Source organism: Ascaphus truei, chromosome 17 (genome assembly GCF_040206685.1).
Source record: "Ascaphus truei isolate aAscTru1 chromosome 17, aAscTru1.hap1, whole genome shotgun sequence".
In the NCBI taxonomy this organism is placed as follows: Eukaryota; Metazoa; Chordata; class Amphibia; order Anura; family Ascaphidae; genus Ascaphus; species Ascaphus truei.
The window spans coordinates 25125940-25148841 of record NC_134499.1 but is presented as its reverse complement, the minus strand read 5'-3'; the positions used below and the strand labels follow the sequence as shown (position 1 = coordinate 25148841).

General features: G+C 44.4%; 1 protein-coding gene across 9 annotated transcripts in view; it reads left to right on the top strand.

Moving 5' to 3' along the window:
• The window catches only part of FOXP1 (forkhead box P1), a 501565-nt gene that overhangs the window by 30024 nt on the left and 448639 nt on the right, over positions 1-22902 (top strand). The window contains exon 3 of one of the 9 annotated variants that reach the window (XM_075574308.1): positions 17846-18005. The exons of the other annotated variants lie outside the window; for them this stretch is intronic. The gene's annotated coding sequence lies outside the window, so the exon portion shown is untranslated. The remainder of the gene's footprint in view (positions 1-17845; positions 18006-22902) is intronic. 9 annotated transcript variants of the gene reach the window in all.

The window sequence follows — 22902 nt, the reverse complement described above, 5'->3', positions numbered from 1 at the left end:
TCTCAGTCTCTCCCTCTCAGTCTCTCTCAGACTCTACCTCTCAGTCTCTCTCAGTCTCTCCCTCTCAGTCTCTCCCTCTCAGTCTCTCCCTCTCAGACTCTCCCTCTCAGACTCTCCCTCTCAGACTCTCCCTCTCAGACTCTCCCTCTCAGACTCTCCCTCTCAGACTCCCCCCCCTCAGACACTCTCTCCCCCTCAGACTCTCTCAGCCTCTCTCCCCTTCAGACTCTCTCAGACTCTCTCCCCCTCAGACTCTCTTCCCCTCAGACTCTCTCAGACTTTCTCCCCCTCAGACTCTCTCCCCCTCAGACTCCCTCCCCTTCAGAATCCCTCTCTCACTCTCAGGCTCTCTCTCTCAGACACTCTCTCTCACTCTCAGACACACACACACTCTCTCTCACTCTCAGACACACACACACACCACACACCACACACACACACACACACACACACACACACACACACACACACACACACACACACACACACACACACACACACACACACACACACACACACACACACACACACCTTGTCTGGTGCCACTCTAATGCAGATAGTCCCAAGGTGTAGCCCCATCTCTTTCTTACCCCCTCTCTTCTTCATTCACTCTCCCCCCTAACCCCTCTCTTCCTCACTTCCTCTATTACACCCCCTGTCTCCTCACTCTCCCCCCTCCATCAATTATCCCCCTCTGACTCAAACCCACTCCCTGAATCTGCCCTCCTCACATTCATTCCCTCCCCCCCTGATCTCACACACACACACACTCACTCACACACACACACACACACACACACACACACTCAGACACACTCACACACTTGCAACAAGGGGGAATCGGAGCAGCGGGGGAAACGGAACGGGGGGGGCCAGAGCAGGGGGGGGACCGGAGCAGGGGGGGAATCGGAACGGGGGGGGACCTGAGCAGGGGGGAATTGGAATGGGAAGGGGGACCGGAGCAGGGGGGGAATCGGAACGGGAAGGGGGGACCGGAGCAGGGGGGCGGGGGGGAATCAGAACGGGGGGACCAGAGCAGGGGGAAGATTTTGGAACGGGGGGGATCGGAGCAGGGGGGGGGGAATCAGAGCAGGAGGACAAGGGGGAAGCGAGAGTGGCATGGAGCAGTAGTCACCTGACTTGCTCCATGCAGGAAAGGGCGGGCCTCGCTATGCAAGCTCAGATAGAGCTTGCGAGGGCCAAAAAAAATAAATCCTGCCAGCGTGCCAACACGCGCCAGCCAATCAGGAGACAAGGGAGGTTTTTTTTTTTTTGCAGAGACGCGCGCACTTCCTTGCACATTGTGAGCGCGCTAAATCCTGTCACGCCAGTGCCCTCTGTCCCCCGCTGTTGGAAGCCCTGGATCCAGGGGGGGGGGGCAAGCGCCCCCCCTTGCCCCCTCCTGCGGACACCCATGCCTGGATTCCCTAACACCCAGGGTGAGAACCATTGAGCTAAACTATTTCCGAGTTGGTCAAATAAAGGGTATCAAACTCTGCAAAGAATTCCATGCGATTTCCCACAAGTTGCTAGTGAACGGTCCGCATACACTTCTAACCCTGCTCAAGAACTTTGCTTCTCTACTTTCTACAGCACCTTTCTCAGCTTGGACAATAAAACCCTTTTTACATTGCCCCAATTGGACAATTTGATTTTCTTCGATTTCCCCCCCCCCCCCCCCCCCCCACCGATTTTTCCACAATCTTTCTCTCGCTGTCTATTCCCAAGGCATTTCTTCTAATAAAATTATATAACAGAAAATAAAATGTAAGATGAAATGTGTGTGTGTGTATATATATATATATATATATATATATATATATATATATATATATATATATATATATATATATATATATATATATATATATATACACACACACACACACACACACACACACACACACACACACACACACACACACACACATATATATATATATATATATATATATATATATATATATAAATACAAATTTCATCTTACATTTTATTTTCTGTACTGCATATTTCATTTGCCAATTTAAGCGCTGGTAATACTCTTTAAGCGAGCTACAAGTACTTCCAAGTGCACACCCTTTCCTGCAATTTTTTCCAGACAAATCTTTTGCTTGAGGCACTCCGAACGTGTGTGCCAGCAGAATGGGAATTAATATCAGTGGGAATTCAAAATAAATACTGACTTTCAGACTTTCCATGAATGTGACAAATAAGCTTCCGCCTGTAAAAGTTCTATTAACCTGATCCCTCATCATCTAGACTGCAATTATACACCCCTTTACTGTTCTTTCTATCTGTGCTAAGTATAGAAGCTCATATGTTACCAGGAATCTAAAATGTTCAGCACATTGAAGAACTTCTTAAATCATTAACCAGTTCAGTACCAGGATAGAGCTGGGGTAGCCTACTCCAGTCCTGAAGAGCTACCAACATGTCAGGTTTTTAGGATATCCCTGTTTGAAGCGTAAGCCACCTGTGCTGAAGCAGGGATAGCCTGAAAACCTGACATGTGGTTGCTCATGAGGACTAGCGTTTGCTACCCCTGGGCTAAAGTGCATACTTTAAACACCTTTGCTATTGTACACTGCAGCCCAGACATGTGCAAAACTTTCACCATGAGGTTGCGAACCAGATGTGCCCTGCTGGAGCCGTGAAACAAAACTGACTCAGAGTTGTAAGCAATTTTCCCAAGCATTAAGTCAATGTGCATTGCAATTTCGTTTAATGTGCTAATTTGCACAATTCTCTAAAATGGCTGGATGTGCTTAATACTGACACTATAAATAGGGTACACCTAGTGTTTCGATCATGTTCTAGAGACCTTTTTAGAGGAAAACTTACTAATTTGATGACAAAATTAGCCGTTTGAGGCTTGGCAACAAGTTTTGCAGGGAATCGAATTTAGAGGGAAAAAATGCTTCCAGTTTTGCAAATGCATTTTGGACCGTTCTGCACGTCTCTACTGCGGACATTAAAAGATTGCGCAAACCATGTAAATCCATCATGGCTCCAATATTAAGCCAAAGTGTGTACAAGAATAATTTAAGGATTACTTCATTACAGAGATGAAAGGACAGACATAGGTCTTCTTTCTCAGAACTGCAGTGTTTTTTTTCCTGTTAAACGTCATCTATTTTTGCTTTTGATTTTTACACTTCGTATTGTAGCTATTATTATTATTCTTACCTTCAAGAAGTCTTGATGGATCACATGTTCCTTTCTGTCTCTGAGCTCACATTTCCGTATGTTCATGTATAAAACATACCAAACAGACATTTTTTTAAAAGAACTTAAGGCTGCGGCCACGCTAGCACTGAGTTACACGGCGCTTGCTGAATTTAGTTTCGGCAATCCAAATTGTCCCGTCCCCGCTCACGTACGCTCACCCAAGCTTGACGCTTGAGCAAACAAAAAACAAAACAAAAATTGACCTTCAAGCACGCTCAACTTGCCCGCAAGGGTCCCCCGCGCGCGCTTGCAAAATAGCCAGGAAACCCGGCGCTCATGCTTGGAGAGCTGGTGACGTCACCGTTCTGAAGCATGAGCGCGGTCATGATGGTATTTTATTAGAACTGGTACTTTTGGAATATTGTAGAATTCTCGCAGTGAAGCCAGCAATTAGAACATGCGGTGCTATATATTGTGGCCTTTAATCCTTCAATATGGAATAGCCATGGATGATCCAGGCATGTTTGACTTCATGTCTTTCATTCATACCATGTATCTGTATTGCCGCCTTCTCTTTCTAGCTCAGCGTTCCTGTGTCTCTTAACATTAGCCTGAAGGCACTTCCTAAACGATTAAGCTGTGAAATCTGAACATTGGATATACTAAGGCAGGGGTGCTCAACTCCAGTCATAACACCCTCCAACAGGTCAGGTTTTCATTATGTCCCTGCTTCAGCACGTGGCCAGTCAGCCCCTGCTTCAGCACAGGTGGATCAATCAGTCCCTGCTTCACCCCATTCCCTCCCATCTCCTAAAACCTCTTATTCCTACTATAATCCCTACGCTCATACCGAGTTTTAACTTCTCCCTCTACTCTGGTACCTCTCCCTCCTCCTTCAAACATGCAACAGTCATACCATTACTCAAAAACAGCAAGCTTGACCCTACCTGTCTTTCTAACTATCGACTTGTCTCCCTCCTGTCTTTTGCCTCTAAACTCCTTGAATGTCTTGTATTCTCTCGCCTGCTCCATTTTCTCACAACCTACTCTCTCCTAGACCCTCTACAATCTGGCTTCCGCACTGCTCACTCCACTGAAACAGCCCTCTCTAAAATAACTAATGACCTCCATGCTGCCAAAGACAGAGGTCATTACAATCTGCTCATATTACTCGATCTCTCTGCAGCATTTGATACCGTGGACCACCCTCTCCTCCTTCACATTCTCCATATTCTTGGTATTCTTAACAAAGCTCTATCCTGGATCTCCTCTTACCTCTCCCATCGTACTTTCCGTGTCTCTTCTGCCAACACCTCCTCCTCCTCTATTGATCTCTCTGTGGGGGTACCCCAGGGCTCTGTCCTGGGACCTCTTCTCTTTTCTCTGTACACACTCTCTCTAGGTGACCTAATCGCATCTCTTGGGTTCAAATATCACCTCTATGTTGACAACACACAAATTTGCTTTTCAACCACTGACCTTACACCTGCTGTTCAAACCAAAGTTTCTGAATCCTGGATGGCCTTCCGCAGACTTAAACTCAACATGTCAAAAACAGAGCTCCTCATATTTCATCCTAAACCTGGCCCCACTATGGCCTTCCTCATTACTGTTGGAGGTCCTGTCATACACCCAGTAGCGCAAGCACGCTGCCTAGGGGTCACACTCGACTCCTCTCTCACATTCTCCTCTCCCATTCAAAACGTTTCTAAAATCTGTAGCTTTTTCCTCCGCAATATTACAAAGATACGCCCTTTCCTCTGTTGCTCCACTGCTAAAACTCTGACACAGGCCCTCATTCTCTCTCGTCTCTTACTACTGTAACTTTCTGCTGTCCGGCCTTCCTGCCTCTCACCTGTCTCCCCTACAATCTATCCTAATCACTGCTGCCAGAATCACTCTACTCTTTCCTAAATCTGTCTCGGCGTCTCCCATGATGAAATCACTCCCCTGGCTTTTTATCAAATCCCACATCTCACACTCAATTCTCTTCCTCACTTTTAAAACTTTACACTCTTCTGCTCCTCCTTACATCTCAGCCGTAATTTCTCGCTATGTACCGTCCAGACTCTTGAGTTCCGCTCGAGGATGTCTTCTCTCTACCCCCTTTGTATCTAAAGCCCTCTCCCATATCTGGTAAAATACAAGAAGTTTGTATTTTCGCGCAGCGAGCCAATCACAGCGCGGCCTGACGCTGTGACGTCAGAGCCACGATCCCTAGCCGCGCCCCCCACCGCGTGCACTTTATTAACTAAACACACACCACGTGCACGCGCAGTGCCGGGCGAGCGCTCGTACGCGCACTATATAACAAGCCTAAGATCACCCATCCCACCTCTATTTAATCAACAGGTTCAAGTACACATGTGAATGTAGAATTCTATTGTGTGGGTGTGTGTATAAGTGCGGAGAGCGGAGGGGATCTGGAGAGCCAGAGACGAGGGGCGGACTAGTCGGAGCTGATAGCATCTGTGTGTGAGAGAGTGTCAGTGTGTCACAGATACACACTGACATACACATTTATAAGCTACAAATTGCACTCTTTTTACAATCTTTGCGATAGGCTTCGTGGTGTAAAACTGTAGTGAATTGATGCCTTTTGCCAAACGGGGAATTATTTTGGAAGCTATTGTAATCTCGATAAAAACAAAACAACGTGCAGCGCAGCCGCATGGCACAAAAGGCAGATGCTGTGTGAGGTCTGTCTTTCTATCTTTCCACTTACCCTAAATACAATACGTGTGGAGAGGAGCAGTAGTAAACTCTGTGGCTACACTTCAGCTACTTCAAATTTTTCTCATCCCTTTCGCACTCAGACAGAGCACCGCATTGGACAGGCAATGACTAAGAAAGCTGAGATGTGTCGAATGCAGTGTTGTAGCCGACAAGCAGATGTTGACATATGACTCATCCCAGCCAGACTGAGGAGTGTAAGCCAGAAACCAAAGCTTCGTCTCCTACACATTATTACATGCAATTATCTTACCAGGCCACCCCAGAACATTTGTTTTCTGGGAGTTCCACGCTGGCCGTAAAAAGGCTGGAGAGCGGATACTGAAGTCAAAATGAATGTGAAGGTAGTCAAGCACAGGGGTTCTGAACTTCAGTCCTCAAGGGCCACCAACAGGTCAGGTTTTCAGGATATCCCTGCTTCAGCACAGGTGGCTCAATCAGTGGCTCAGTCGAAGACTGGGCCACCTGTGCTGAAGCGCGGGATGTCCTTTAAAGCCTGACCTATTGGGTGGGGGGGGGGGAGGGGGTTGTTGACGGCTGGAGTTGAGAACCACTGGAGTAAAGGATTGGAATGGCAGCATTGTATAAACGTTCGGTTTTGTGAGAAGAGGACACTGAAACTTCAGGATATCATTTTTGGAACTCCCGGCTTTTTGTTCTTGGACTTTGCCTTTTATCCCTCACTTCTGCCAAAGGTTGAACAAATAAATGTTTTGCTGCTGCTTCCTTTGTTTGCTTTCAGGATTTGTGGTTTTGATCGTTAAAGATCTGAGAGGTTTCCAACTTAACCACTTGATCCTGGCATCATGATTATTTCCCTTTCTTCTTAGTAGCCATTCTTACAGATAGCTTTATCTTCTACCTCCTTGTACTCTCAGCCTTTTATTATACTTGGTTTTGGTTAATCTTTGAGAAACTTCTAGCACTCAATTAGTTCATTGAAAAGAATTGGCGGCATTTTATATTTTTCCATATTAAAATATATTTGCAGCAGTGTAATTTGTCATTTTTGTAATGACCAAAGCAAAACATTGAAATATTTATGGTACTGTTGGTGTTTTCACAAATTACATCAACATAATTACTACACACAGTGATTCTTTTCCATGTCACCCAATAGTGGCAATATACTGGCTTAGTAAGTCACTTTCCTGGTGTCTGCCTGTACTTTTCTTCCCAATTGACACGTTTTTATTTACTTATTTACTTTGTCCATAGCAGTTGTTAAAAATGTAAAACAATCTGGAACAGAAAGGTATGTTATGAAGGAAGAGGGGATCAGAAGAAGTCCATTTATGTTTAGGTTGGCCATTTGGATGTAAGGTGATCATGATCTCGTTGTCTTTCATCTCTTTCTGAATCATTACTATTGGTTGCACCGTATCATCTCAGTTGTCTGTGTGAGATGTACTTGACTCAACACAACTGATCAATACCGCATTTGGATAAGTCCCTGAATATGTTCATATACTGTATGTGTGTTTGTATTGCCAGCGATCCACACAAGTGTTCTAGTTGGTGGATAACCATATGTGCTATACCAACTAGTCTTTGATACAGCAGCGAGTTGTACATTAAAGCAGCTGTCCAAGCTGCCGTTTATTTTATTTTATTCCCCGTTTAATATGTGCATCAATACAATCCACACAATAAGTAATGAGCTAAGTTGCCGATCAATCCATTCTGCTGGGATCGATCGGCAAAGATTCAGCTCAGGACTCAGTGCAGCAGAAGAGGACCAAAGATGCAAAGTTCTGTGCGGAAGATCATGTGAACAGCCAGTCACTAGATACAATTGGTGCACTGCTAGAGAGGGGACAGGGCTCAAAAAGGGGTGTGCCAGAGCCTGTTTCAGAAGGGGAAGAGGATGTGACTTTGTAAATGGTTGCTATAGAAACAAAAAATGCTTTTTACATTATACACATTAAAAATGTCATTCAGAATTGTTAAAAATGCTACATGTATTTTCTCACAGTACAGATTTATTAAAAAAAACAAAAAACACACACACGTAGGCTATTGCTTGGTCGATCAGCAAAATCCTGTTTTCCAGGGTTCTGTTTCAAATCAATCCTTCAGTCAGTGTAACTCAGCAGCTACAAAGTATTCTCATATTATTATATAGTAAGTTTACAGCTCAAACTGCTGGGAATATTGGCAACAAATGATCACAAACAGGAAAATGTTACAAGGATGCTCAGTATATTAAAACTCATTAAAATGGAATTGAGTTAAATTAAAAAATAAAAAGGTAGTAAGTATTATCTAATACTACAGAACTGATTTATATTAAAAAAAACATACATGTAGGATATTGCTTGGATTGCTCCTTTTTTAATGCAGTCAAGCAATAAAATAAAAAGCTACAAGGAAACCAAGTTGAGACTGTTATACTTTCAGTGTGCAATGTATTGCAGGCCATTCCATGACTGAATTGTTCAAAGCAGCAGTGTCATTTTCTGTGATGCTGTAACATAAGCGATAAGTGAGTAGTACTGTATCTGACCTCATGAATACAGCTACTTTGACTTTGACCTCCAGAGTTCAAGGGCAAAGGTCTATTTATGACACCATGGAATCCACATGTGACTCAAATTAATTAACAATCTACACTTTTGACCTCTACTCCATGTTAATGTTCAGGATTTTTTTCTCTTTTGTTTGAAAGCTGCAGATACTCGAGGTCTAATAATTTATGGTTCTGGTCAAGAACAGACAAGACATCTGCGGAGTTTCATCAGATGACCATAAATATTTTGTTATTACATTTCTGAACCCTGTAAATACAAGAACCCATTTGTTAGCATTTTTATAAGAAAAAAGATTGCCCTACTTACACTTCTCTACCCCCTTTTGTGTCTAAAGCCCTCTCCCATCTTAAACCATTTCCACTGACTGCCTCACACCTTTGGAATACCCTTCCCCTCAATATCCAACTAGCGCCCACTCTATCCACATTTAAGACCCATCTTAAAACACACCTGAACGAAGCATATGAGTAGCTCCGTGGCTTATACTATAGACGTCATACATAAACCTTGGTCCCTTGCAGAAGCACTTACCAGAACTCCTTCCTACTGTCTTTGTACATCCTTCCTACTTACCACTTAGATTGTAAGCTCCTCGGAGCAGGGACTCCTTTTCCTAAATGTTACTTTTATGTCTGAAGCACTTATTCCCATGATGTGTTATTTGTTTTATTTGTTATTTATACGATGATCATGTGTACTACTGTTGTGAAGCACTATGTACATTCATGACACTATATAAATAAAGATATACTTACATACGCACATTTAGTGGGCCATACATAAGGTGTCTTCCGTTGGTAGATGGCTTCTTGTGGAATAGCACTGCTTAGTACACCTGGATCATTAGGACTGTGACATGTTTAAGTGTATGTAGATGTCGTGACGTAGTTTTCTCAGGGATGTTATTTTCGTGGGTTACACCAGGTGTGCGCCAACTTTTGTTGCTGCGCCCCCATGCCTGCTCCCCCTCCCCGGTGCTTGCTCCCCCCTTACCTTAGTGCAGCATCAAATGACGCCACGGAGTCGTGTGAAGTCACGTGATCCGCTGAGTCATTTGACGCCACGTTGCCATGGAGACACGTCCTGAAGCCGGCTGAATCTTGGTAAGTTGAGTTGCAGGGGCCTCGCGCGGTCCCCCCCGGCACTTCATTTAAATGCCCCCCCCCCCCCCCCAGTTTGTGCACCCATGGTCTATAAGACTGTATACCCTATGGAGGGCAACTATGTGAACCAGGCCGCAAGAGCCCTCATAGCTCCCTGAGGGCACAGCCCTGACCGGGGCTAAAGACCGGACCTTTCTGGTAAAGGGCGCAGCGCTGTTCGGGACTTTTTATTTTGATTGTTCTAATATGCTGAACGTTAGCGCTGTTATGTCTCGTGTTTTGAGACTCTGAATAAAAGCCCGCCCTGAGACAGCCCACGTGTCATTGTGACCTCACAGCAACAGGCCCCCTAAGGCCTGCAATATAGTGCGCGCACGCTACCGTGCATGCGCGCGTCAATTAGAATTGGCTTTGTTAGCCAGATGTTTCTATACTAGGGACGCGCGCGCGGCAGACCAGGGAAATTACAATAAAATTGTATTTTCGTGCTGCTGCGCCACGAACCATTCACAGCGCGGCCTAAGGCTGTGACGTCAGAGTCACACCCCCTAACCGCGCGTGTCACCGCTTGCAGCCTACCAACTAAACGCACATGCGCAACGCCGGGTGCACACCCGCGCGCGCACTATAACAAGCCTAAGAGGTTTTTTTTTTTTTTTTTCATTAATTGTTGCAGGATGCTACAGCACATTTAGTTTTTGGGTTGGGTGCAAATAAGCAACACAATTCCGAGAATGATAAACAGAAGCAAAAACAACTATGTTTTCATTTTCATACAGGGGAGGGGTGGGGGTGCGTTTCATAATTTCAACATGAGGAAGTGGTGTACAAAGCACAACGCGTATGGTCACGAATACGTAGTGAAAGGATGGGTTTGAGCTCATGTAAATGGGTGAGTGATCCGCTCTCTTCTTGCATGGGGAATTCTCATGAACATATAAATAACCCATGGGGCAAAAACTTTGCTATGAAACCGTACACCTGTGTTTCAGAAGTTCTCCCCTTTGTGTTTTACATATGTGCACCTTCCTGCCTTATCTTGTTTGTATGGTTGTGGTATCGGTGGCGTCTTCTGAGCACAGTACACACGCTGATCATGAAATGCATAACAAGCTGTCTTTCTTTTTTGCCTTTTTAGAATAAAACTACATTTTTAATGTGAGTAGGATTATTGAATGCATGTTTTACCCAACATATTCCATATAAAATAACATTTTGCTTGTACTTTTTTAGGGTGATAACTGGCTATCAATTTCTTTCTGGGGAAATAATGGATTTGGTGCTTTGCTTTGTTTCTCTCTTTGGATAAGAAATGATAAAGAGAACACTTATGAGCACATTTACATCTCAGACAGGTGCCCCCTATAATCATACAGCATACAGGGCTTCCACTGCTGCTAGGGATTCTGGGTAATGATATGCAAATTGCACTCTGTGCATCACTTTTTGCTTCTTATCCACTTTAACATGGATCCCTTTAAGGGATCAGCTCTCGCTACATACATTTTCTTACCCCACCCCTTCTTTTTAAACATGTGTAGGAAGCATGGAGGAATGGGGAGAGGAGCTCCCCTCCATGTGCTCCAATCAATGGCAGCGGATGTGGTAAAATTATTGGACCATATAAATAGAAGTAGTGGGACGGCAGATGAATAATAATTGGTGGATAGGGCCACGGCAAATGTAAATGTCCATCTGTAATATGACCAACAGTCCAGTATGTGTCACCCCCTAATGAAGTATGACCTGGTGAGCCTCTCCGTGTCTGGTACTGGCACTAAAGAATGACTAATGTGCCATACCCATTACACGGTATATAACGGAGGCGTCCAGGTGCAGGTGAATATTGAAAGTAAACAAGGGGGACACTTAACTGAGTGCAGATGTCCTGGATATGAATAATCTGGCGTGAAGGGCGGTCAATCACTCGAGAGGCTCCGACAGCACTGACGACCTCTTACTCCAGCGTGATGTCCCAACGAGAAGTGGCGACGCTATGACGTCATCTGTCTGCGACCCGCCAACGCTGGAATCCGACAGCCGGAATCCACTCTCCACAGGGACCGCAGTTCATCACTCCTTGCTGCAACTGGCTCCGTCAGCCTACCACCAACCCGGAAACCACGGGAATGAAAGATGTGCCGTCCCGAGCGTGCTCCAAATATGACAACGAGATATATTGATAGAAAAAATTTGGGCACCGCAACACTGGAAAACGAAGCTGGTGTAGAATTATAAAAAATACTTTATTGAGGCATGTAAGCCAATATTAAAAAGCACAGAGTATCCCCTGACACGTTTCTCGCCTCTCAGGGCGCTTTATCAAAGAAAGCACCCTGAGTGTCAAGAAACGCGTCAGGGGATACTCTGTGCTTTTTAATATTGGCTTACATGCCTCAATAAAGTATTTTTTATAATTCTACACCAGCTTCGTTTTCCAGTGTTGCGGTGCCCAAATTTTTTCTAACAATATGTGTAGTAAGCAAGGGGGTCTCCGGAGCTTAATTGTGTTCATTTCAGTTCTGGGGGACCCCTTGTTTCTTGTGATACATTCCCCTCTAAGGGGAAAAAAAATGACAGTTTAAATCTCCCAGATGACGACGGCCAATAGGAAGCCGCAACATCATTCATCGCAACTTCCTTTTGGCACGTGACGGGGGACTTTGCTCCACCAAGAAGTACCGGCGTCACTTTCCTCGGTAAGGAACCAGAAGATCCCCGGAACCAACGCGGTTCAACTCCGGAGACCCCATGCAGAAAAAAGGAGGGTATTTAACTTGCAATGCTCCTTTTACATGGTCTGCTTTCCACAGATTTTATAGCAAAGCCTAGTTCGAAGACGTGCACGACCAAAAAACCCAGCCGCAAACACTTTTACTAACTTTGTGGGTCTCATTGGCATGAGGACGGTTACTTACCGCGCATGGTGAAGCTGCTCATGGGTACAAACTTTGTTTGAACAATTACAGATTCTGCATAGCGATTAACAAAATTTACATTCACAAATGGGGTCTAAGGAGTTTAATCCTTTTTGTGAAGGACTGGGTCTCTCTTTATACATTATTTATTTTTTTATTTAGGGCATTTGAGGAACGGAGCAGGATAAGCCATTAAACATCCGTTTGCATTTATGCTTTCCGTAAAATTGGATCTGCAAGTATTAAACCCACTATATCCTGGATTATCCTATTCTAGCAGTAAACTTTCCTTTAATGAAATAATAATGCTATTTTCATTCCACATCTGTAGTTGATATTTTCTTATCCTCTGCAGCTTCTTCTTTTTCTCTTTTTCTTCTATGCTGTAGATTTGGTAAAATGATGTATCGCGTGTGATAATTCATTTGAGAAATTCCTATGCTGTCTGGCGTTCTTTCACGAAAATTCATTTAGATAAAATTAGATATCATTGTTTAATGAGGTGGCGTTTCAATTTAGACCTTGCATCATGCATATACCGGGAGTTTTTTTTTTAATGGAATACTTAGGTTCATTTGAGTAATAAAAGGTGAATCATAGGGGCTTTAATTCCTAATCGCTGCAAGGATTGTTATCTGTGTGATGTGAGCTGTCTTACTGGTATTCAATCATGTGTCCACTTAGCTGTGACTAAAAGTAATTGTTCCCAAGTGGACTGCACAATGACCCGTTAATCCTTACTTTGACCTCATAACCTTGTCTGCCCATATAGTTTAGGAAAATACTGGGTGCACGTCTATACAATTTGAGGTCAAGTAGGTATCCAAGGTGAATTCCTCCGTTTGTGAACACCTAATGCAAACAACGTCAAAATGTTGTCCTGTTAATAGAGAAAATGTGAAAAGGAAACCGGCTTTATTAAAGCGCAATATCCGCCATTATTTTGAGACATATTATGTGGAGTGTTGGTCCTGATCTCAAGTGTCATGTCTGCTTAGTTCCTGTAATACAATTTTGGTTTAATAAGCATTTAAAACTTATAATTAAAGAAAAACAACATCCGAATCGTGCCAGTACCACACCCGCTTTGGGTGGAAATATTGGTAGCCATTATTATTTTTTTAAATGATTCCAGTCCGTATACTATTTATAATCTTCTCAAATCGGGCAAGCAAAAGAATAAGACCAAAAATAAATAAATTACATTTTTAAGATTGAGTACATGGGACTGGAGTGTTAATTACGAACACTAATTAATTGACTAGGTTCATATTTACATTTTTTCTTCTTCTGAGGTTGTGGCATTTTATCACTTTCAGATGATAGTCTAATTGCTTTTACAGATTTCTGCTGCTAACATGGTAGCACATTCCATTTGGCTCGGGTGTTCTGCAATCTGTGCTTGGGTGGTGTGTCACAATTTGGGTGGTTTTGCAGTTTGCTCAGTCACTAACAATCTGAAAAGCCATTGGTATCCACATTTCCATTGCCGTTGGTGATGAAAACTAGGAATTAGCGGCACCATCACATTTAATAAGAACGTACACAAAGTCCTGCAGTCTGACCTAAGCTGTCCATGTTGTAGTTTTTGTAAAAGGTGCAATTCCACATAGTCGGACAGAAAACCTTCTTTTAATAGTCTACAAATCTGTAAACGGTTCTAACAATGCTAATAGCAACACTTTGTCTACTTTCATTTCTGTTTTTAAATTGGTTACAAGTTGGGTTTCTTTGGCGCCTCTGAATAGGGATGTGTTTGACAACCAAGTAATTTATTTCCCCATATCCCACCCACCCTGTCCTTATCAGAGAACCAAACATTAAGGAGAGGTGGGGGGGGGGGGGGTTGCTCTAGCTCAGGGGTGAGCAAACGTTTTATGCCAAGCCCCCCTTTTTATCCATAACATTTCTCGGGCCCCCCTGCCTGATTGTAATCAAAATCACATAAAAAAACAAAAAACCTTTATTAAACGGTATACAATGTAAATACAAATATGTCTAAGGCCGCGCGTATGGTGCCCGCGACGGAGACGCGTGACGTCACCCGTCGCCGGTAGCGAAAGTTGTATTTCGCTTTGTGTCGGCGCGGGCGACCAGGCTATTGATTGGTTCAGGGGCTGTCACATGAGGCGACAGCCCCTGAAAAAATCAAATATTGCCGGCTTCAAAAAAATCGCGTCGTACCCGTCGCGCTTACTATAAGGGCACGCGGCGGCAACAATGCATTTGTTTTCGGGCGACGTCGCGTTGCCGGCACTATAAGCGCAGTCTAAATATTTACATACTTCAACAGCTCGGTCTTGCAAAATGAGGCTGCGTCCACGCTGCTGCTGAGATCGGTGACATCACCAACTCTCCAAGCATCAGCACAGGGTGTCCTGCATAATTTTGCAAGCACGAGCGGGGAAGTGTTTTCACTTTTTTCCCCCCATTATTTCTGCACATTCATAGTATGATTGATATAGGTGCAGCCGACCCTTTCACTTGCAGAGGATCGCAGCGAAGCAGGCTGCCAGCGGAGGAGAGCAGGAAAACAGCGCTATTGCAGGGCAGACACCGGGAGGGGAGTTTGACATCACAGCGCTGGGGCGTGCTCCTCCCCCGTACCTCCGAATCACGTGGCCGCCACCTGCACTATCCTGTTCGGCCGCCTGCGCACATCTTCGGTTGGCCGCCGGCGCACATCTTTTTCGCCGCACGCGTCCCGCCTAAATAATCTTGTGCCCGGGGCGCCCCCTTAGCTTGTGCACCACTGCATTTAATCACAACACCCACACACACATAATCACAACACCCACACACACTCACACTCAACCCCCCACACACACAACCCTCCCCCACACACACACACTCAACCCCCCCCACACACACACTCAACCCCCCCCACACACACACTCAACCCCCCCCCCACACACACACACTCAACCCCCCCCCGCACACACACTCAACCCACACACACACACACACACACACACACCACACACACACACACTCTCAACCCCCCCCCACACACACACTCTCAACCCCCACACACACACACTCTCAACCCCCCCCCACACACACACTCTCAACCCCCCCCTCCACACACACACTCTCAACCCCCCCCCACACACACTCTCAACCCCCCCCCCCACACACTCTCAACCCCCCCCCACACACTCTCAACCCCCCCCCACACACTCTCAACCCCCCCCCCACACACTCTCAACCCCCCCCCCCACACACACACTCTCAACCCCCCCCCCCCACACACACACTCTCAACCCCCCCCACACACACACTCTCAACCCCCCCCCCACACACACTCTCAACCCCCCCCCACACACACACTCTCAACCCCCCCCCCACACACACTCTCAACCCCCCCCCCACACACACTCTCAACCCCCCCCCCCACACACACTCTCAACCCGCCCCCCCACACACTCTCAACCCCCCCCCCACACACACTCTCAACCCCCCCCCCCACACACACTCTCAACCCCCCCCCCCCCACACACTCTCGAACCCCCCCCCCCCCCCACACACACACACACACAGTGGGTGGGTGGAGTAACTAAGCCTGTTCAGGTCCCCCCATGTGCTGCTGAAAACGGGCGGGTAACAGACAGGAGGAGGAGGGCTTGTCTGTGTGAAGGGAAGGCCCCGCAGCAAGGCCCCGCTCCCTCTGCAAGACACAGAGCAGAGAACCAGCACAGAGCTTCTGCCCACCCGTGCACAGCTCTGCCCGTCCCCAGGTTTCTCCGCACGCAGCCTGCGCTCTCCCTACATAATCTTGCGCCCCCCAGTTTGCGCACGGCTGCTCTAGCTGTACAAACACTTGCTGATCACACAGTGACATCACACAAATGGGAGCAGCCAGAGGCAATCAAACACCTCCCAAGTCTCACTTTAAATAATACATTAACATTTTCTATTGGTGTCAGATTTGGATTTCAAAAACAAAACAAAAAACTTTCTGTTACCCGGATAAGACCCCTTAAACATGTCACTGGAATTGGTTCACTTTGGTCTGGGGAGGGATTACCCCTTTAAATAATTTCACTGAACCTTAATTATAGAGTTGAAAGTTCTTACAGGCAAAGGTAAATAACATTAATTTTAGCACCTTTCGCCTCAGAGGTTCCTTAAAGTTATACCTCAGGCGTTAACGCAACCACTTCTGCAGAGATTTTCAGGGTCTCCATGACCTGAGTCAATGGGATTTAGAGTGTCTCTGTCCCAAAAAAAATGGGCATTTTTGATGGAAAAGTACTGACCTACATCACCAGCAAGGATCTATTGAAGCTAAAAATCAGCGGTGTGTCTAATCGCCCGTGAGTCTCGCTGATCTGAGATGACCATGAATCCAGAATAGACCTGTTCGAACACTGTGATCTACAGGACAATGGTCACAAGGATGTGGGGGGGGGGGGGGGGAGGGGATGAAAGGATATTATTATTTGCACATCTGCAAATCTAGAGATTTGATACAATGAGACAAGGTTGAGAGGTGATTTGCTGTGTGGTGATGGTCCCTCTGGCACTGAAAGAATTAAGGATCCCCGTTCATTAACAACGACCTGCACCAGAGATGCTGAAAGGGTTAACTGCAGAGCAGGATATGCAGTGGTAATCTTGTTACCAAGCTAACCTGTGACACTTGGGAAACATCAGCTTAATTAAAATGCAAATAATTAGGTTGCTATCCAGTCTTTTAAAATGAATTGCTGTTTGTATTTGTTCTTCTCAGCATTGCAGGATGCGACTTTGTTACACTTGTTTATTAATATGCTTTTAACACCTCTCTGCCTGTGCTGGAGCAGAGTTTGCCTGGTGTGGAAGCTGCCTTCCTCTTTCCTGGGAAGATTTCATCCCCATTCCAATTAAAGCAGCAATCCCCACACTGCTCTTTATTTTCAGCGGTCCCCCAAAACTGACCCGCGAAATGGTCTTACCTAGAGTATAACATGCATACTCTGCATTTGTACGTGCCAGCATCGTATACCATGTTAAAATACAACGCTGATAACACAATTATTTTACAACCCCTGTTTTCTTTGCCCCATTTCTATTGACAAACCCACATAAAAGATAAGTAGCCTGACAATTCAAACATAACTTTGGAACTGATACAAAGATCTCTGTGCGTTCAGGTCCATGGCTGTAAAAGTTTTACAATCCACTACTCATCAGCATTTAACCCGTGTATTTCTGCAGCTCAGCTGTAATGCGATGTTATACACTTCTGGTCTACGTGTTACACTGGCACCTTCTAAATCATTAGCAATTACCAACAGTAATCACTACTGAGATCCTGGAACCTGAGCGGTTCCTGAAAGCTGGCATCAACAAATATTCTTTAGCCAATAAATTATAATCTTTACTCAACAGCTATTTTATTTTCCCTTAGGGAAGGAAGCATTGCATATTTTAACACCAACTGCGTTATTACCAGAAAATGATTGAGCGGGCCTCATCTGTTGCAGCACGGTGTCCTGTACTATGGGCCAGCCTGGAAAATAATAACCAAAAAAACTCACACTCATCTTTGGTATATCTCTCCAGACAAGGTGATGTATGCCCAAGTCTGGCTGCTTGGCTGAATCTTTCTCCCTGCCATGTGTTGCCCTAATCATACATGGCAGTCCTTGTGCTATTTCTCAATTCTTTCCTCCCCCCCTCCTCCCTCCCCCCCCCTCCTCCCTCCCCCCCCTCCTCCCTCCCTCCCCTTCCTCCTCCCCCCCTCCCTCCCCCCCTCCTCCCTCCCCCCCTCCCTCCCCCCCTCCGTCCCCCCCTCCTCCCCCCCTCCCCCCCTCCGTCCCCCCCTCCTCCCCCCCTCCCCCCCTCCTCCCTCCCTCCTCCCTCCCTCCCCACCTCCCCTTATCTTTATTGTCTGTCTGATAAGGACAGGGTGAGATAGGGGGAAAGAAAACACTGGATTGACAAACACATCCTGATTCAGAGGCCCCTAGGAAACTCAACTGAGCGACCAGGCTCGTTTCTAGGCGTACTATACGTCGGGGGAGCGCAAACTTTTTCTGCTGCGCCCCCGGTCTGCTTGCTCCAGAGTTCGCACCCACCTCCCTGGCAGCTGCGTCAAATGATGCTCCGGTGTCAAGTGACATCAGGTCACGTGACCCGCGGTATCATTTGATGCCTGTGACGTCACATGACCCATGGAGACGCGTCACAACGTCTGAATCCCGGTAAGTTTTATTGTTGCAGAGGCCTCACGCGATCCCCCGGCATTTAATTTAAATGCTTGGGGGAAGCGCGTGGGACCTCTGCAACCGCCCCGCGCCCCCCCCAGACAAATCTCCTGCCCCCCCCCCCCCGTTTGCGCACCCCTGCCTTAGGTAAGGCACTGCCTAGGGGCGGAAGGTCTCAGGGTGCGTCAAGAGGGAAACGGTAACATCGTTGCTGCTTTCCTTTTTCTTTCTTTTTCATTTATTATAGTGGGTTTCAAGCCGTGGGTCTCCGAAGCTGAACCACAATAATTTCGGCTCTGGGGACCCCTGCTTCCTGAGATACTTACTTACCTTTTTGGGTGCTGGTATCTCCTTCTCAGATTTAAAGCCCCTCGTCACATGGGCCAATAAGGAGCCGCCTATGATGTAATGGCTTCCTATTGGCCCTGTGATGGGACATTTAAACCTGAGCAGGAGATACCCAGAGACCCCATGCTTCCTACCTATGGGAAAATGTGGAAGGAAATTTGTTTTGGGGAGTTGGGGGGGGTTTGGGGGAGTGACCTTATTAGTGCTGCCCTAAGGGCGGCACATAACCTAGGGACAGGCATAAACCAGGCCGACTATATCGGATTGCACCTTTTTAAATTATGTGTATTTGAAACCAGGCCATAGAACGAAGCTTATAGGGACTCCTCCATGTTTTGCTCATAACTTTGAATATTCTCTGTAAGCAATTTGAAACGTGAAACTAGAATTCAATTGAGGCTCTGCTTGCAGCAAAGGGATGATTTGGATACAATGTTATTTGACACCATACCCGTGGTGGCATTTACTTGGCAACTATTGGGTCTGTTGTGTTGTCATTACACATGTTTAAATGGTTGTATCCCACACATAAGGTTTCCAGTGAGTCTCCAAGGAATACATCCAGGCGAGTCACTGCTAAAACCCAAACTATAAACCTATCTTTGTGGAGTGCTATAACATAAAAAGAAAGGTTACTATCAATGCACAGAACATTATAAAACTCATTAAATTGTTACTTTGTTTTTTTTTAAACAGAGTATCACAAAGTTGCACCCTTCAAGTTCTGAGAAGCAGAATTATACCTTTTTGGCTGTAGCTTAAATCATGAAGCACATTTTGCAAATCCTTAGGAGCAGCTGACTTGCTGGCTTTGTGTTTGCAACAACTTATTGATATTACGATGTCGTTGTCTTATGTTCAGGGGCAGACAACTCTAGTCCTTAAGGGCCACTAACAGGTCAGGTTTTAAGGATATCCCTGCTTCAGCACTGGTGGCTCAATCAGTGCTGAAGTTGGGATATCCCGAGATCCTGACCTGTTGGTGGCCCTTGAGGACTGGAGTTGTCCAACCTTGCCATATGCTTATTTTTTTTAGCAGCGACCTTAGCCCCTTATTCTGTATCTGCCAGAGCGGCTGTTTTTTTCCGGACAAAACCTCTATTGAAGTCTAATGGGATTTTCGCCCTCGGCAGATAAGGACCCAAATTGGCATTTCAGCATATATAGAATAAGAATTGAATGCATTGGGAGCCTAAATAGCACATTCAAGTAACTTTTAACTTTGATATTGTTTAATTCACATTCTTGAAGGGACGCCTTGCCGGTGATCATTTTGCCAATTTTAGAATCAGACTTCGTGGGTGGTTGAAAATATGACTGCTTTGGTACCCACTCTAGTAATGTAACAGAATAAGTAGAATTGGCATATTTTTGATGATTTAATGCAGTGCATGTTAGTGCTGCTATACGAACTTACTGTATGTACATGTTGTGCTGGCCAATTGTATTTTATTTTCGGGCACATTCAATTAGTAGCAACACAGTGCATGTCAGCAAAAAAAATTACTGTAATTTAGCTTCTAACAAGTTTAAAGACACAATGAGAGCATTGATTATAATCGCCACATACCCCTCACATTTCAAATGCAGAGGCATTAAGAAATTGTAAAGTTGATTTTCTTTCCCCCCCTTTTTGTCTCTTAAATGTTCTCAAAGGTTATTTTTGAAGGCTTATAAGTTTATAATTTCTTTAAATTGCTGCAATGCTCATTTATTCTCGATTTATAAAAAAAATGTATTTGTATTGTTGTAGTTCGCCTAGGTAGTGATTTTGAGAGCAATAACTAACATATTCATTTTCAACGTGCTCAGCTTGGTTTGTTGGACTAAAGTGAAGAAAAGTTTGTCATCTACATTAATATTTTGATATAGGTGTGTATGTATATATATATATATATATATATATATATATATATATATATATATATATATATATATATATATATATATATATATATACATACATACATACATACATACATACATACATACAGTTGTGTGAAAAATAAAGTACACCCTCTTTGAATTCTATGGTTTTACATATCGGGACATAAGAATCATCTGTTCCTTAGCAGGTCTTAAAATTAGATAATTACAACCTCAGTTGAACAACACATGACATATTACACCGTGTCATGATTTATTTAACAAAAATAAAGCCAAAATGGAGAAGCCATGTGTGGAAAAACTAAGTACACCCTTACTGCTTACATAGGAATTAAGATGCTAAGTAGCAGACAGGTGCTTCATGATTAATTGATAATCAGCAAGTGTGACCACCTCTATAAAAGCCGAAGTTTTAGCAGTTTGCTGGTCTGGAGCCTTCAGGTGTCTGTTAACACAATGCCAAGGAGGAAAGACATCAGCAATGATCTTAGAGAAGCAATTGTTGCTGCCCATCAATCTGGGAAGGGTTATAAGGCTATTTCTAAACAATTTCAAGTCCATCATTCTACAGTGAGAAAGATTTTTCAAAATTGGAAAACATTCAAGACAATTGCCAATCTTCCCAGGAGTGGACATCCCAGCAAATTCACCCCAAGGTCAGACCGTGCAATGCTCAGAGAAATTGCAAAATACCCAAGAGTTACATCTCGGACTCTACAGGCCTCAGTTAGCATGTTAAATGTTAAAGTTCATGACAATACAATTAGAAAAACACTGAACAAGTATGGTTTGTCTGGAAGGGTTGCCAGGAGAAAGCCTCTTCTCTCTAAAAAGAACATGGCAGCACGCTTAGGTTTGCAAAGTTGCATCTGAACAAACCTCAAGACTTCTGAAACAATGTCCTTTGGACAAACAAGACCAAAGTGGAGATGTTTGGCCATAATGCACAGCGCCACATTTGGCGAAAACCAAACAGAGCATATCAGCACAAACACCTTATACCAACTGTCAAGCACGGTGGTGGAGGGTTGAAGATTTGGGCTTGTTTTGCAGCCACAGCACCTGGGAACCTTGCAGTCATTGAGTCGACCATGAACTCCTATGTATACAAAAGTATTCTAGAGTCAAATGTGAGGCCATCTGTGCGATAGCTAAAGCTTGGCCGAAATTGGGTCATGCAACAGGACAATGATCCCAAGCACACCAGCAAATCTACAACAGAATGGCTGAAAAAGAAAAGAATAGAATCAAGGTGTTGCAATGGCCCAGTCAAAGTCCAGACCTCAACCCGATTGAAATGCTGTGGCTGGACCTTAAGAGAGCTGTGCATAAACAAATGCCCACAAACCTCATTGAACTGAAGCAACGTTGTAAAGAAGAGTGGGCCAAAATTCCTCCACAACGATGTGAGAGACTGATAAAGTCATGCGAAAACGATTACTTTAAGTTATTGCTGCTAAAGGTGGTTCTACAAGCTATTGAATCATAAGGTATACTTAGTTTTTCACGCATGGCTTTTCCATTTTGGCTTTATTTTTGTTAAATAAATCATGACACGGTGTAATGTGTCATGTGTTGTTGTTCATCTGAGGTTGTATTTACCTAATTTTAAGACATGCTAAGGAACAGATGATTGTTATGTCCTGATATGTAAAACCATAGAATTCAAAGAGGGTGTAGTTTCTTTTTCACACAGCTGTGTGTGTATAGCTGTGTGTGTGTATATATATATATACATACATACATACATACATACATATATATATTTATATATATATATATATATATATTTTTTTTTTATGCAGACTTTTTTGTTGTTGGATCCATGTATTTTGAGTATTAAAGTGTATACAACATACCAAGTGACTGTATCAAATACTACTCCTTTAGAACTCCCAAGACGTATATATTCTTAAATTAATTTTTGCAGCGGGGGTTATATGACCTTTTACACTACGTTAAATACTAAAGTATTATATAGGGGTCATTGTAAATCCTTTCCTACCTTGGCTGCTCAATAATA